Source organism: Rhyacophila brunnea, unplaced genomic scaffold, assembly GCF_057557595.1.
Source record: "Rhyacophila brunnea isolate RB1 unplaced genomic scaffold, BYU_Rbru_1.0 scaffold_24, whole genome shotgun sequence".
NCBI classification, from domain to species: Eukaryota; Metazoa; Arthropoda; class Insecta; order Trichoptera; family Rhyacophilidae; genus Rhyacophila; species Rhyacophila brunnea.
In genome coordinates this window covers 3,865,246-3,871,916 of record NW_028232904.1, presented here as the reverse complement: position 1 = coordinate 3,871,916, position 6,671 = coordinate 3,865,246, and the positions used below count along the sequence as shown (strand labels likewise).

The 6,671-nt window shown below is 37.4% G+C and overlaps 1 long non-coding RNA gene across 1 annotated transcript; it reads right to left on the bottom strand.

The window, feature by feature from the left end:
• Window positions 1-1,085: 1,085 nt before the first annotated feature.
• Window positions 1,086-6,439, bottom strand: LOC147068900 (uncharacterized). Its single transcript, XR_015071243.1, has 3 exons — window positions 6,417-6,439; window positions 4,046-4,332; window positions 1,086-2,255 (listed from the first exon to the last, which is right to left on the bottom strand). It is a non-coding gene; the product is annotated as an uncharacterized LOC147068900 (long non-coding RNA).
• Between the last annotated feature and the right edge of the window lie 232 nt (window positions 6,440-6,671).

Here is a 6,671-nt window from a genome sequence, read left to right as displayed (position 1 = left end):
GGGGGGGGTAGGTATTAGCGCTGGACCCCCCGTGATGATGTAATGTCACAGATATCGTCTGCTGGCTTCTTTCGGGGACATGCTTATGTTGATTGACAACGCGGAATTATAGGCGAAAACAGGGCGTTTATTTGTCGGAATACATTTACAGTCAAGTAGTACAGCGTAGAAAATATTTAAAAAAAAAAAAAATTAAATTTAAAATGGCGGTGACGTCGGCGAGCGCGACGCCACGGCCGACGTCACACTCCTCGAGAGTTCGAAAACCGACTGAATTAACCTTTTTGGAGTAGGTTAACTCAGGCAAGAATTAAAAATATTACCTACAAATTCTGTCACTGAAAAATGACAAAAGGACAGCTTTACACCCTATGTACCTGGCTGGTAGGTACATTGGGTGTCATATTTCTGAGAATTTTTGCTAACCACAGAAATATTCAACCAGACCTTTTCCAGGTACATACTGTGAAAGGGACTGCATTTGCTGGGATTAACATTACTGCACTAAATTACAGCTTGCTTGTATGTTTAAAATTGAATAAGTATAAAATTTATAATGACGCTAGGTTTTACTTTGCTTGCTTCTAGGATTAATGTAGGTATAAAGAAAATGCAGGATTTTACATACATTAAGGGCTAGAATGATTTCATTAAATTTTGTAGAACTTGCAAAAGCATGACTATAAATTTTCATACATCTAAGCTTACGGGCTAGAAATTTGCCTCGCAGTCGATCTGTTCATGTTTGCATGAATCAGCCCAATGATGATTCAGGCCTCATGGCCTTGGATCCTCTGAGGATGCCATGGTTTAGGCGGTATCAGTGCGGATGCGGCAGCGGCGATGCGCGGCGAATATCAAATGAAGATGTCGCTAGGCAGATGTGCGAGGTTGTATCATGCAACATTCGCCGGCGGGTCTCGGAAGTTTTGATTTATGGCCGTCAGGCACACAAGGCAAGAAATTAGTGCTCGTGGAGACTTAACGAATGTTACTCACAAACATAGAGCCGAGCATAAATAATCTCATGTCATCTCATCTGGTTCACCCATCTCGTTGAAAAAAATAAAGCATTTTTGTGTTTTAAAACAAAAGTTATAATTTCAATGAATACGTACTTTAAATATCAAAATGTTTTATTTATTATTTATATTTTATTTTTACATCACCATTTACTATTTAAGACAGGGGTAGTCAAACTGGTCCTTACCGCCCACTAGTGGGCATTTCAGCTTTCATGGTGGGCGGCAGTGGTTTTAAAAGCATTTTCATTATGTTTTCATAAAATTCCCCGTGACAATTTAAATTTTAGAAAATATACCTTCGTTTGTTCCTCACAAAAATTGAGCCAGATATCCAGTAAGTATTTAGTTTCGCAGCATCAGCGTCAGGGAGCAAATGACTTAATTTCATCACACTTCATGCTTCTATGTATGCAAAGTGTAAATAAAAAGATAGATTTAACTACGGTAAGTTTTTTTATAAAGATTTATTCTGCCAAACTTAGCGAAAGTCTGACATAAAGTATTTGGTAAGTAATTATTATTATATGCTTTAATTTGCTGTAAATAATTATTTTTCCTACTTTATAAATCACCATTACTGTGGAACCGGTGGGTGGTTAGAAAATTTTACTACTAACAGAGATACAAAAGTGGGCAGTAGATATAAAATGGTTGACTACCCCTCATTTAACACATTAAAATTAAATTTCTATTTGTTATTTCACTTGGGGGTTCATGGTCAGGTTTTTGTTTTAAGATGGGGTCCATGGGCATAATAAGTTTATGAACCAGATAGATATAGATAGAGGTATGGACTGGACACTAAACCAGAAGATGTTACGGAGAGTTGAGGCTTTCGAGATGTTGCTATATTATATAGACCAGTGGTCAAACATGCATCTAGATTCTATTCTGTTCATATTTCTACATTATTATATATGAAGCAAGTGAAATTACCTGTAACTAGACATAATTAGAAAGTCAGGGGGGTTTAAGACAATGTGGGTTGACATGTTTTGGATATGTCATAATGCAAATATTGCCGTGTTAAAAATGACGATGGTATTATCCTATCAAATCGCCGACAGACAAGTGGCTGAGGGATTCTGATGCAATCTTGGTAAGCTCATTGTCCACTTTGGTAGTCAAGCTGTCTTGGTTGGAATCAGCCCACGTCGTGGAAATCTTTTTGATGATCCAGTCGATGATTTTGTTAATGACATCAATGCTCGTAATGTTGTCTAGACGAATCTGGAATATGACGATATCCCATTAGCTGACATAAGTTTTCAGAAACGACATTCTTCTATAAAGATGCAGACTAAATGTATGAAATTGAAGTAAAAATAAGCACATCTGGTGTACCGATTAAGTTAGCTACAAGTGACTCCGCATTGTAGGTTCATTTGAAGGCAATCCACTATCATTTCAGCGAATCTATTCTATATACAAGACTGCTATCGGCGGTCATCGATAGTAGTTTATCATATTACAACGTTTTTATTAGGTCTAATTCTTATTTTTCCGGTGGTTGTTTATCCAGTACAAATCTTGCAATCAATTTTTAACTAACTTCCTGACTAGCTAGACATTTGAAACTTTTAGAATATATCAGAACACGATGCCAATGCATTCTTTTAATACTTTTAGCCATCTTTAAGTAGAATTGAATTCATTTTCAGTTAATTCTGTTTTGTATGAAAAGTTGTTTCGGAAGAAATCCGTAATCCAATCCACTATTATTGGTTGCTAGGGGACTGGGGTCCTAGCAACTAAATTATTAATATATAATATGTGCGTTACTATGGAAACATTTCAGAATAATTTCTATCAAGTACAAATTTTTTTGATCGTTTAAGCTAGTCAAGTCAAGTTCATATGATTCAACAGAAAATTTAAAAACGTTGTATATAAAAAGTTCTTTTTATCTTGTAATTATTTTTCTATATATTATATGTATTTTTATAATTATTACAATAAGTTAGCCGTCTAAACAGTCAAAACTGTCTATCTCGCTCTAAAAGTGAGCACAGCCAAGAGAGGTGCTGTTAAAACATAGGACTTATTGTAAAGGTTATAATACTTCAATGCAAAAAATTACTCGATAGCCGCCGATAGCAGTCTGGTGTATAGAATAGATTTGCAGATTCACCTAATTAGTTAATTACATACATGATTCTATGTGCAGATATCAGTGGTGAAGGGTGGAGGTAGGCTGTTGAGATCCGACATAACTACTGCACAGTAAACTATGTCAGTCATACTCATTTATTTTCATTGAAATAAGAATACAATTTGCAGACGGTGTTGGTTAATTTTTAAAATGCAATTAAACCTTACGTATACGTATCGTATAGGTGTATAGAACAGCCCCCCCGAACAGTTGGGACTACCTCTCTTGGTATTCTACTACACGCAAGGCATATGGCCATTGGAAAACCCATGGCAATCATAAATTGACAACTTGTTAACTATATGATGCATCCAATCAATGACATTATTAATGGACGACGCACTCAATACAGTAGCTAGCAAGTAAATTCGCATGTATAGGTAGACGTCACGCAATTTCCATTATGCGATATCACGCATCGGGAATTTATAGCAATATGACCTTTATTGTAATGGCGTTAGAGCAGTGTTTCTAATGCCTGTTTCTAAATTCATTTGAGCGAACCCGTTCGAACCGAACCATTTGGCAGACCCAACAAAAAGCATCGGGAATTTATAGCAATATCACCTTTATTGTAATGGCGTTAGAACAGATTATGCCATTCGGCAGACCCGACAAAAAAGTGAGTGTCATTTTTATTCCCAAATGCTTCGTCCATATTAATGTCATTGCATCCAATGTTTAAAACACAAGACAGCGTGGATGATACAAACGGATGATAACCACTTGCGGATGCGACAGCTCGGTGAACACCCTTAGTTATACCTGAAATACAGGTTTGGTAATTGTGCCGCAGAAGTGGACACGAGCTTTTATAATTTTTTTTTACGAAAACAGTTTATTCCATGTAGACAATTTTAATAAATACCTTTTTCTGTCGGCGCATCGGCTTTTCGATCCAATAATCGTTAATTGAAAATTCGAAATTTTCATACATTTTGATACACCATTATCACAAACTAAGATTATATGAGGTAATATTAGGTTGGGGTAGGTTAGATTAGGTTAGGTTACGTTAGGTTAGGTTAGGTCTGGTTTGGTCTAAAAAGAAAGTTGTAAAATCTCATGTCGACCTCTGCGGCACGTTTACCACAGGTTTTTATAGCCAGGCTCAACGTGCGTAGTTTCTGGGTGTGGGGAATATACCTGCGAAAGCTATAAGTATACAGTAGGCGGGGTAAATGTAAAAGTCACTGGCACTTGCTAGATTCTCTTAATCCCTTTCCCCCGATCATGTCCGATCCTAATAGGATCATAATATGGGCCTCCACAGAGTAGAGGTTTGTATTAACAGATTTTTGTTTATACGAGATATGGATGTCAGCCACTTGCTCAACCTATTAGGTCCATACTCTGACTCATACACAAATTGAAAAACAATATGTGTACTTGCCAGACCCAGGATTCGAACATGGGACCCACGACGCTATAGGCCGACGCTTAAACCGCGGGGCCATCGTGGGTGTCACTGCTTTTTAAATATACACAAAAATATTATGGATATTTTTTCAAAATGGACCCTTCCCAAACCATTTTTTTGTGCCCGTGCCTCGATGCTCTGGGGCCTTATGTTGTAACTTGCGAGTTGAAGTCGCCCGGTCGACATGACGTCATATGACATCATTGTGACGTACTACCGGAGTGATAATACGAGGGTGGGTCAATAAGTCCTTAGAAAAGCCGACAGGTGGCGCGACTAGTACTGTAAGCGGTTTGTTTTCATGCAGCGGCACTACCGATTCAGTATGCTGCGAAGTTTCAATCAGATTGGTCGGGTTGTTGTGTGTTTCTCGTACATTTAAAAAAAAAATTTGCTTGTGGAAAATGGAAAAATGGAAAATGGAGAAAATTTTGTTTAGAGCTGTTATGAAACATTTTAATATAAAAAGGTTAACAGCAAAGGAAATAAAAAATGAGTTGGATTTAGTTCACGGCATATCTGCTCCTTCACTTGCAACTATTTATAACTGGTTAAATGAATTTAAACGTGGTCGTACATCAACAAAGGATGAACCACGCTCAGGACGTCCTGTAGAGGTGACTACACCAGAAATGATCAATAAAATCCACGATATGGTGTTAAGTGACCGAAGATTAAAGTTGAGTGAGATAATTGAGGTTACAGGGATCTCAAAAGGTAGCGTCATTTCTATTTTACATGACAAATTGGGCATGAAAAATATTTCTGCAAGATGGGTGCCGCGTTTGCTCACAGTCGACAATAAACGCAATAGGGTGGTGGCCTCTAAAGCCCTGTTGTCGCTCATGCAACGCAATCCGGATGAATTTTTTCGTCGCTTTGTGACTGTAGATGAAACATGGATACACCACTATACTCCCGAGACGAAAGAACAGTCAAAGCAGTGGATTGCGAAGACAAACCATGTCCAAAGAAGGCGAAAACCGTAAAATCAGCTGGTAAGGTTATGGCTACTGTATTTTGGGATGCACGTGAAATTATTTTCGTTGACTATTTGAAGAAAGGAAAAAAAATAACAGGGGATTATTATGCATCTTTATTGGACCAGCTAAAAAACGAAATTGAAGAAAAACGGCCTCATTTAAACAGGAAAAAAATCCTCTTTCATCAGGACAATGCCCGTGTTCACACATGTTTACGATCAATGGCTAAAATTGAAGAATTGAAGTTCGAATTGGTCGACCACCCACCGTATTCGCCAGATTTAGCCCCCAGTGACTTTTTCCTTTTCCCAAACTTAAAAAAATGGCTAAGTGGACAACGTTTTTTTTCAAATGAAGAAGTCATCGATCGGACAAATGCTTATTTTGAGGACCTTCCGAAAACTTATTTTTCTGACGGTTTAAAAAAAATTGAGAAACGTCTAACCAAGTGTATTGAGCTCCAAGGAGATTATGTTGAGAAATAAAAAAAAAATACAAAAATAAAAACTGTTTTAATGCTTTTTTCTAAGGAATTATTGACCCACCCTCGTAGCACTCGAGAAAATCACGCTACTCAGACAGCGGCGCTATTCATTGTCACCATACACATATAGGTGTTTCATCGTAATAATTATCTACGGTGAGCACTGCTCGCGGGCGGCATGCCTTGAGCGTGTATTGGCTGACGTCACAATTACGCCATGTCGTTTGGTGCCACACGAGTCGATAGTTAGGAAATCGGGGCCCTGGACTTGAATCTACGTATATTCTGAGAATGAAGCATGTCACACACATGGATTTTTATTTTTAGCTTAATTAGCCAGAGAGTGGATTACCACAAACTAAATAGGTACTGAATGTTGTGTAACGTACAGAAAAGATAACATTGTTTTTGACAGACGTTTTATTGTTTGAATGTAGTGGTTTATTGTTATCTACAATTTTATATTGAAATGTCAAAACCAAAGAAATTATTAATATTATGGTATTTTTATGTAGGTATTAGATTATAATATAAGATGAAAAGAGAAAGGTATTATCCAACATTGGTTAGAGCAGTGGTATTCAAACTGTGCACTACTAATTCTACC